Below are 11120 nucleotides of genomic sequence, written 5' to 3'. Positions count from 1 at the left end.
CACACTCTCACTCGGTTTTCTAGCTCGTCGAAAACTTTACAACAACACACTCGGTTTTCTAGCTCACCGAAAATCTTACAATCTCACAATATAACAAAAGTTGTTCTCTATAATGGATAAGAACTCAATTAAACACAACTCAATGTTACAATCTCACAACCCAAATTATACTATGAATGTAAATACAATAAGCTCAAGTGGGTATGTGTAAACAATGAGTGAAATCAAATCTAAACTCAATTAGCAAACTAGCAATAATAAGAATATAAAAATCAATAATAAAATTGCTAGAGAAAAGAGTTAGAAAACTTCTCTATAAACACAAAAAGAGAATGATGAAATATTAAAGATGACTCCTCAACAACTGATGTAAGCTCCTCTTTGTAAAAACAAACCCCAAACTTAAAACAAACTAAAACAGGCTTAAACCCTTGTTAAACTTTTGTTTAATAACTTCTTGGATGATATCTGGTAGAAGGGGTTTGAGGGGTTTATATAGGAAGAGAAACCAACAGCAAAAACCCCAAAGGAAAAGACCAAAAAACCCAAGAATCAGAAATCAGATTCTATACAAAAATGACTATTAGGGTGAACGGTGGTCGACCGTGAAATTCTCGTGGTCGACCGAGAGCCACTTTTGAGCCTGAGAAATTTCCAGAACGTTAGACGGTCGACCGTGACGGTCGACCGTGGGAATTTTTGAGTTGACGGTCGACAGTGGCGGTCGACCGTGAAAGTTGTGACGGTCGACCGTGGGAATTTTTGAGTTGACGGTCGACAGTGGCGGTCGACCGTGAAAGTTGCTGATAGCTCCGTAGGAAAAATCAAAGGCGCGGTCGACCATAGCGGTCGACTGTAAACTAACATATGAGAAAACATGTTTGAAAGCTAATTTATTGATTTTAAAACACTGTTTAAAAATATCAAATAAATCCCAAAAAATATAAAACTTTGAGGAATGATTGTAGACATGATAATAAACATGCTACAAAGACTGGTTTTCAAAAAGGACCTCCTAAATGAAAAATATCATCATTTTACAAAATAGTTCAAAACATGAAAATGTAAACATATGAATTTTGACATTTTGGCTAAACCATGTTTTAAAATAATACAAAATAATTTGTAGACTTAATAAAAGATGTAAACTATTGTTATGAAGTCTATAAACAATGAATATAGTATTTTATTAAAATACACATATAATACACTAAAACATGATTTCATGGAACTAAATAAAATTGATATTGATGAAATCATATAAATGCATATAAGTATGAAACAAAAATATGTTTTCCAATTGTATTCAATTGTTTCATAGTAAAACTTGAAACCTATAAAACCAAAACATATATGTATATATATAACTATATATATACAAAACCAAAACGTGTATATGTGTATATGATTGAGCTTAAAGTACTAACACACATAATATAAACTAAACTAAATATACCTAAGTTTGTGATCTTCAACGAAGCTCTATCTTGGTACACTCGCGGATGAAGCTTGAACTTGAATCTTTAACTTGAATTACAAGGCTTCAACCACTATTCCACCAACCTCCATTTGATATGATCGTTATGGCGCAATCCATCCAACCTCCAACATATTGTTTACCTAGAATAAATATAAAACACAAACACTAGACAAACAATATTAGATGTAAATTATTTATAAATCATCATTAAAATAAGAAGGCTAACAATAGCTTTCGAGACACTTTCTGTCTCTCAGAAACTATGAGCAACCTTGTAGTTTCCTAGTCACTTTTCTGACCTCGGAAATTACACGTTTCCCCGTTGTTTTACATTTTTGTGCATTCCTTGTGTCGGATGATCCTCTTTGACTCAGATGATGATGTTTATCATCTTTCTTCATCTTGAACTGTATGTGGTAACTTATAAGCAATTTTTTGGTACCTACAGCATGTAGTACACCTATCCTTTGCTGGGCAATGGGTTACTTTTTGGCGAATGGGAACACCATAGCAGTTGGTCTCTTTCACTTGGAGTCGATTTGAGCCGGGTCTAAGTAAAATCAAATTAGCTTTTGGACGGACATAGGTGTGTATTGAATGAGAAACTAAAAAGTCTCTTCAGATTAGACATGGCTGACATTACCATACATTCCTTTTGGCTGCCACAACTTTTCTTTTCTTGGAAGATTATGGGTTGTTCGAGGTGAGTGGGCTGCACTTCGATCTCAGAGAGGGCGCTTTGGATTCTGACAATTAATCTTAGCCATTGGACAATGCTTGATCCGACTGTTTAATTTCAATAGTTGTAAAGTTAGTTGCCTATATATATATAGAAATAGGGTCATAAGGGTGACGGTTATTGCCTCTTCAAATTCCCTTTTAGAGAATTCAAAATCTTCTTCGTTCATCTCTTTTGACGATCATCTCTGCAATCCTCAATGGCTTCTGAACATGTTGATCGACGAGCCCTCCTGGTGGGGATTCACTCCAAGGTAACTATGACCCAGAAGAGGATGATCCACAAGAAGTTTGACATCCCTGAGGAGTAGGGGTGAGCACGGTTTGGTTCAAACCGAAAAATCCGACCGAACCGACCCGAAAAAAGCGGTTTTATGAGTAAGGCGGTTCGGGTCGGGTTGACAATTTTTCAAACCGACCCGAACCGAACCAACTGAATATATTTGTGCCTTTAATTTGTGGGTTTATTGCTGTGTTCGATCACCATGAATAGCAGTTGTAGGGAATTAATTCATACATAGCCAATGTTCTAATGAGTCAGCTCCTTTTTTTGTCTCCACAAAGACCAAAGTCAAAGCTTGCTACACAAAGACAAAGCAAGTCCGTTACTAAAAAATTACAACGTCAGAGTCTAGTATTTAATCCAAAAGGACAAGTTACTTCACTTAAAAATAGTATACATACATGAGTAAGAATAATAAATTGAAGTGAAGTTAAAAAACAAATACATGCTGGCATAGGGTAATAATAATATATAAAAGATAAATTGAAGTGAAGTTATACTTGATGAAGTTAGAACCGAACAAACCGAACCGAACCGCACCGAACCGATTTGTAATGGTTCGGTTCAGTTTTGAATTGTAGGTGGTTCGGTTCAGTTATTCAAATTTTGCTAAAAACCAACCCGAACCGAACCGTTCTCACCCCTACTGAGGAGTATGGGCTACTAGCCCTGATGAGGTCGGAGGCCATATATGATCATGGGCAGGAGCGGGGTCCGTTCTACTTGAGGCATCCAAAATTTAGCTTGCGGTTGTCTCTACATCCCTTCCTTAAGCAAGTGTTTATGGCGCTAGGGGTATCGCCGACACAAATGAAGCTGAACACCATCATTATATTGGTGGGGTTCGTGGTGATCTGCCACTAGCTAGGAATAAAACCCTCTTTGCAGGTCTTGGGCCAGTTGGTGGTTGTGAAAGTGAACCAAAATGAACCCCACTTCCACTTTCAGATGGTGGGGAAGTTCAGGCTCATCACCGGCCTTCCAGACTCGCATAAGGACTGGAAAAAGAAGTTTGTTTGGGTCATGGAGGACGACCTAGTGTTAGGTTGCTCCAACTGGCTTGAGATAAGGAGGGAAGGCACTCATAGAGGTAGCTATGCTGTGGGCGAAGAGGGGGGGAGGGCGCATTTGACGACGTGAATCAAAGTTGTATGCCGGCTCCCTCGTCGATGTCGACCGCATGCCTTGCTCGAGCAAGTCAGTCTATGCGAGTCGTCAGTGTGTCGGTCGTGCCTGCTACTGACCAAGACCATGAGAGAGCTTCAGCCCTTATCATAGGAGCAGTTGAGGTGGCGTCAGTGCCTACTGTTTCTTTGGCTGCTCCTCAAGAGGAGGAGTCTGCCAGACCTGCAAAGCATCTTTGTCAGGACATTCCTCCAACGTAGGCTGAGGCGACCGAGGAGGAGGAAGCCCCTACCCTTGTCCATAGACGGAGGAGGTAGCCCCAAGGAGAAGATGAGGAATAGGAGGTACGAGCGATAGTTGAGATACCTGGGACCAAGGTTAACCATCTGGATAAGCTGGCTTCGGGGCAACCAGCCAAGGCTCCTCAAGGAGAGAAAGCCAAGACGAGAGCTCATGTCGGCAAAGTGGGGCCATTCGGTCATCACAGTGAGTCATCCCACCGTAGAAAGGAGCCGGCTGAGGAAGAGACGGAGCTTACCGCAAGGCTAGGATATCCCTTCTCCTATAGTGTTGATGAGATCGGAGAAGAGGAATGGAAGAAGATGAGCGCGTACCTCATTAGGACTTCACGGGTCGGCCGATAATATGTGCGGGAGCCCTACTCCATGTACCACTTTGAGGCTACTCGCCATCTTGATGCCAGGGGGAATGTCCTAGGCTCTTGCTTGGGTCAGTCGAGAGCAGTTGAACAATTCTACCTTCCCTAGGACGATGAGTTCTTGAAGGGATTTCCCAATGTTGGTCTCCACTTAAGCCTTCGAAGCTATTTGGTTCGAGGTTCTATGGTAGAGCAAGAGATGTTTGGTCAGATGGAGCACATCTAAACATCCTATCTTAAGCTCTTGGGGGGAGGTTAAGTCTCTGAGAGCTAGCATAGGGGTTGACTCGAGGCGGACTGCTGAGACGCTAGTCCCAAAAGCCACTGAGGTCAAGAAGCTTAGGCAGGAGCTGGAGGATAGCCGAAGGAAGGCCAGGGGACTAGGTGAGGCTCTCTAGGAGAGGGGCCACACTCTGGCATAGGTCGAAATGGAGAAACTAGTGGCGATGCATGCGCAACGTCAATTAAACAAGAAGCAGGCAGAGCTCGCCAAGCTTCAAGGGGAGGTCCCCCACCTCAAGTCTAAGGCTTATCGCCAGGAGGTCATCGAACAATATCACCAGAGCTTAACTGGAAAGACCAAAGTGGTGATAGCTTGTAAGGTCGGGTACAACTATCTATCAGAACAACTCCCAGATGAGATGAGAAACCCACCTGATCGCTTCCACTACCCTCCTATCGTAGCCAATTGTCTGGACGAGTTGGTGGAGGTGGAATGGGGGGACTCGATCTAGGCGATGAAGAGGGTGAATCAGACGAAGGGGAGATTGCTCGACTCCTCCACCGACTGCATTCAGAGAATCCCCGCATGCGCTCTAGGAACTGGAATGGACTTCTCTTAGACTCATAGGACTTTCCTATCTCTTATCTTCTGAATTTGTACAAATGTATATGTACATTATAAATATTCCTTATAGGTGAATTAAAGAAATATTTTTGACTTTAAAATTGCTTTCTTATGTTGCACAATCTCAATATGTCTGTTGAATAACTTAGCTTCAAATATAGACTTGTAAACTTGAAGTGCTGACTCGAGGGGACTCGTCCTTTATTGAGAAGAGACGTCTCGAACTTGAGTAGATCATTTTTGATGTATTAGTTTTGTTTAAGACTTGAGTCGATTTGGTCGACTGCTTTTGCCATTCGGCATCTGAGCTTCTTGGGCAAGTGCTTAGAAAAGATGCTCTATGAATCTGGTGTCGACTGTTGAGGGTCGACTAATGACTAGTCGACTGCTCGCCAAATAGATGTTATTTAGTGAGCTTCTAGAAGTCTTTATTGAGCAGGTGAAATGTCACTATTAGAAATGACATAATGACGCTATTAGTTGTCAGAGAGTTATGATGTCACTTTGATTTTCAAGCGAAGAGGCATGGAGTAAAGAGGAACGACGCTTCGAGTTTCGGGCAAACCATTTGAGATTTCAAGGTGAATCTTGCCCATTCATTTTAAAATGAGACAACCATCTAGATTAATCCACGTGTCCCTCTATATAAATAGCTTATCGGAGCGAAGAATAATTCTTTACAAACTCTTGCACTAAAATCTTTGGCACTAATCTCTCTCAAATATTCTCAAGTATTTTGCAGACAAAAATCCTTAAATGGCTTCTCAGACTTCCACCACCGGCCGAAATGAGGAGAGGATCGCTCTTCTCCAGCCTATCTGCTCGAAGGCCTGTATTGGAGAGCTTGAGCAATATTATGACTTTTATGACATCCTTAGGGCCTTCACGCTTGCAATACCAAGTGGGGACGAGCTGGTGTACCGCCATGGTAAGAACAAAGTGCCACTGTACCTTGCTCATCTTGAGTATGGGCTACGACTGTCACTCCATCCCTTCATTAGGGATGCATGCATCACTCTGGGGGTTTCCCCCTCTCAATTCACCCCAAATGCCATTGGGATTCTGGTGGGCTTCATTGTTATTTACCATCGGGTCAGTGTCTTGCCGACCATGCGACTGCTTGGGCATTTGGTCGGCATTAAGTCGACAAGGAGGGACCTACACTACTTCTTCAATTACAATGGAAGTTTTAAGCTTATCACAGATGCTCCAAAGTCTAATAGGGATTGGAAGGAATGCTATGTGTGGGTTTTCGAGGCCGATGACATTCTCGCTTGCCCCAATTGGCCTGAAGTGACAAAGGACATGCTGGTACCATGCGTCCTTACCACTGAGGAAAGGCAACAACTAGGGAAGAACTGCTCCTATGCTGGGTCCCGGGAGAGGAGCAATCTTTTTGAGACGGCATCTCTTCGGACGGTAGGCATGTCCATGATCTTGTCCTCCGAAGTGTAGGGTGTAAAATTCGGGTCTCGATGCAAGATTTGTATTATTTGTGTGTTTGTTACAAATCAATAAAATCTAAATTTATAACAAAAGTGAAGAGAAGGTTCTCTTGTTTAACGTGGGTTCTTTAGTAGTGATAGGATGCATTCCTTGGTGCTTGAGCTAAGTTTGCTTCCCTTAAATGATACGATCGAAGTTACGGTTGAGCTTCAGTACTTAGTAGAAGCTCCTGAGGTTGAGTTCGAGTCTAGCCAAGGCCAAACCAGTACTTATGCTTGTGGGCCGACTTCTTGGGGAGAGATACTATGCAGAAGCTTGCAAAGCACCTAAGAGCATCAAGTCTAAGAGCTCAGACGAGTCTACAAAGGGCTACTATGCAAGAGTCTGCAAAGAGCTTGAGAGCCTCAAGTCTGAGAGGTCAGACCAGTCTCCTTCTACTAGGAAACCTTTAGCAAATAAGCCAAGGCTCAACCTTCAGAAGTAGGAAGATTAGCTAGCTAAAACCAAGCAGCCAATCAACCCCTTTCACATTGGCTGAAAGTTGCTTTAAATAGGTAAGGGATGACATGTGCCATCCATTGATTTGTAGGATTTGACCACTAGTAGACTATGCCTCCCTAGCTGTGGGATGTAACTACCTAGGGGGTCCTACCAGCTGCCCTATTCTTGTAGCCTACCAGCCACCCTATTCTTGTAGCCATCAATGGCTATTAGGAGAGTTCTGGCTGTGCCTAGCCTAGGTGAGGAGCACCACACTCTTTAGCGGTGGGATGTGACCATTGATGTGACTTTTCCCATACTCTAAGTGGGCAGCTAACAAGTGAGCTTGACTAGGCATTCAGGCGAGCTGGCACTTGGGTCTGCAGGCGAGCTTCAAGCTGTCAGGCGAGTCTGACTCGTGCTGGTGAGTCGACCAAACAGGCGGCGTTGGCCAGTCTTCTGGGTCGAGTCGTCTCAGTCGAGTCGTCTTCGGGGGAGGGGGACTAACTCATGCTGGTGAGCTGGTGGTACTTGACTCTGGGTTGACTGGGTCAGTCGACACGAAGGGTCTTGGTCTTCGAAGTAAAGTGGCTTTTGGCGAGTCGACTCCGGGAAGAGGAGTTGACTAAGGCCGCCCTTCGAGTTGACTAAATAGTCTCAGCCTAGGTCTCGTTGACACAGGGAGTCTCATCCCTTTAGTCTCGTAGTCCTGAACTTCAAGGCGGCTGAGGTCGCCCTTCAAGTCGACACGAGAGGTCTCCGCCACATTGGAGTCGATGAGGTCACCCTTCGAGTCGACACTAGAGGTCTTAGCCACATTCGAGTCGATGGGGTTGCCCTTCGAGTCAACATGAGAGGTCTCAACCCTTTGGTCCCTTCCCGAGGTCTCCTAGGCATGGGCGAGTTGGCACAGAGGGTTTCATCCACTTAGATCTTCGAAGTGCTGACTAAGACCACCCTTCAAGTTGACGAGGGGCTCTCAGTGACTTGACTCTGGGAAGAGGAGTCGACTAAGACCACCCTTCGAGTCAACGAGGGGCTCTCGGCCTTTCGAGTTGACAAAGGGGTCTTCGCCATGTGAGTCGACAAGGGAGGGCTGAGTCGGCTGGACCCTAGGGGAGTCGGCTGGACTATGGACTGAGTCAGCTAGACCCTAGGGGACTCATCTTGCCTTTCTACAGATGGACCCTTAAGCTCTTTTGCCTGTTCCAAGTTGGCGTGCAGGGATTAAGGTAATTTTTATTACCTACATAACACCCTCGAAAGTTTTCAGACCTGAATCAGGTCGCATGGGGTCTGAAATGCTTTGGTTATGAAGACCTACAAAATGATCACCGTGCAGATGGAGTGAGGCGCCTTCCAATTGAACTCGGTGAGATTGAATTATTCAGTCGCTGTTAACAATCGCTAATTAGGATTTTTAGCAAATCCTCAGCTATCAATGAATTTGATTTTCCTTTACCGATTACCATTTGAATCGGTTTAGCCATACTATTCTCCTCAGTATGATGAGTTGTCGAGAAGTTTCTCTTAGGCTTAATGCTAAGATTTTTCTCATCCCTTAGCCGTTTGAGGCGTCGGGTTGGGTTAATTACAACTGTTAAGTTATAATTAGGTTGGGTCGTATTGTTAAGTACAACAACTTAGTCCAACATGAACGATCATCGTGTGCGACCAAGCTAGGATATGAATAAAAACTCATAGTTTAGCGAGTTGCTGTTCGGAATAGGGGGTCGATATGGTACATTGCTTGGTAGGTTGATACCGATAGACAACGTCATTTACGGGAATGACGGTGTTGGGGGAATGAAATCATTCAGGGACATAGGAGTGTGATAATTGATTGTTGTAGGAGCTATCACATGGTAGGCTGTTACCCATCGATTGTTCTAAGAAAATATCAGAACGCTCGGAATGGATCAGGCCGTTCAGGGACGTATGGGTGTGATGACTGATTGATATAGTAGCTATCACATGGTAGACGACTACCTGTCGATTATTCTAAGGATATTATAATGCTCAGAATGGATCATATCGTTCAGGGACGTAGGAGTGTGACGATTGATCGGACAATATCATTTGCGGGAATGATGGTCTCATCTATCAGATGTATTCGTTAACATGATAGGAGTTGTCACGATCGAAGCGACTTTGTGGACCTACCACTCTATTGAAGAGAGTCAGTAAATAGATTTTGGTCAGAGGTGTGGTGTTAACATGACAGAGATTGTCACGATTGGAGCAACTCTGAGGACTTACCATCTTATTAGAGAGGATTGGTAAATTAATTTTGTCAGAGGTAATTGTCACTATGATAGTGGGAGTGGTCCTATTGTCCTATTGGAGAGAATCGACGAAGGAAATTCAGAGGAGACTATCAGAGGTAATAATTAACTTGATAGTTTTACAAGATCTATCGTCTAGTTGAATGAGAATGATAGAGAAATGACTATCAGAGGTGGTAGTTAACTTGATAGTCTTGGGGACCCGCTATCTTATTAGAAAGGATTGGCGAGGGAACTTGACTTTGGTCCTAACTGTAGGAATGTTTGACCAGGTAGGAGATTTTGGATGACCCTAACTGTTCAAAGTTTTAGTCATCAATTTTGAAAGTGGACCTCTCATTCTTGGAAGGAATCGAGAGAGGATTTTGGCTCTGGTCCTAATTGTAGGAAAGTTTGACTGAGTGAGAGATGTAAGGAGCCTTTTAACCTTATGCACCGGTTAGAGGGTTTTAATCATTTTGGACATGAATTAAACAACCACAGCGGAAGGTTGCTGGGTTATCCTTAAAAAGTTTTCTCCAGAAACTTTCCATTAAAGGTAGGGAATAGTTTAGCCTCGTATACCAGTTGGAGGTTGCCGGGTTAACCTTAAGAGTTTTCTCTAGGAACTTTCCTTCAAAGGTAGGGAACAATTTAGCCTTATATACCAGTTGGAGATTGGGGAAACAGTTTATACTCGTATACCCGTTGGAGTAAAAAGGAGTAGTTTAGCCTCATGCCGGAGAAAAGCAAGTCGTTTATTGACTCAGGAATGAGTATAATGATGCTGATTAGAATAGTAACACATTGCATGGTAGGTCACCATTTTTGATCAGGGTGTTCATCAAATGGTAGAACAAAATTTGACTATCGTAGGTGATGATAGTTCATGTGGGCCCGTTGTCCTGATGAAGAGGATCAACGTGGGAATTTGGAGAAAATTAGTTATCAGAGGTGACTGTTAACATGATAACTTTTGTGGGTCCGTTGTCTTGATGAAGAGGATCAATGGGAGAATTTGGAGGAAATTAGTTATCTAAGGTACTGTTAACATGATAACTTTTGTGGGCCCGTTGTCCCGATGAAGAGGATCAACGAGTGAATTTGAAGGAAATTAGTTATCAGAGGTGACTGTTAACATGATAACTTTTTGTGTGGACCCGTCATCCTATTGCTAGCTAAAACCAAGCAGCCAATCAACCCCTTTCACATTGGCTGAAAGTTGCTTTAAATAGGTAAGGGATGACATGTGCCATCCATTGATTTGTAGGATTTGACCACTAGTAGACTATGCCTCCCTAGCTGTGGGATGTAACTACCTAGGGGGTCCTACCAGCTGCCCTATTCTTGTAGCCTACCAGCCACCCTATTCTTGTAGCCATCAATGGCTATTAGGAGAGTTCTGGCCATGCCTAGCGTAGTTGAGGACCACCACCACCTCCTTTTAGCCGGATGGGATGGTGACCGGCATCCTGATGTGATTTTCCATACTCTAAGTGGGCCAGCCTGACACAAGTGAGCTTGACTAGGCATTCAGGCGAGCTGGCACTCTGGGTCTTGCGAGGCGAGCTTAAGTGTCAGGCGAGTACCTGACTCGTTGCTGGCGTTTTTTTAGTTCGACCAAGACACGGCGGGGGCGTTGGCCAGCTCTTCATGGGTCGAGTCGTGTCAGGTCGACAGTCGTCTTCTGGGGGAGGGGACTAACTCATGCTGGTGAGCCACTGGCGTGGGTGACTTGACTGCTGGGGTTGACTGAGTCCGCTCCTTCGTGTTGGACACCGAGCGGGGGGGGGGGGGTT

Source organism: Asparagus officinalis, chromosome 4 (assembly GCF_001876935.1).
Source record: "Asparagus officinalis chromosome 4, Aspof.V1, whole genome shotgun sequence".
NCBI classification, from domain to species: domain Eukaryota; kingdom Viridiplantae; phylum Streptophyta; class Magnoliopsida; order Asparagales; family Asparagaceae; genus Asparagus; species Asparagus officinalis.
This window is presented reverse-complemented; position numbering follows the sequence as displayed.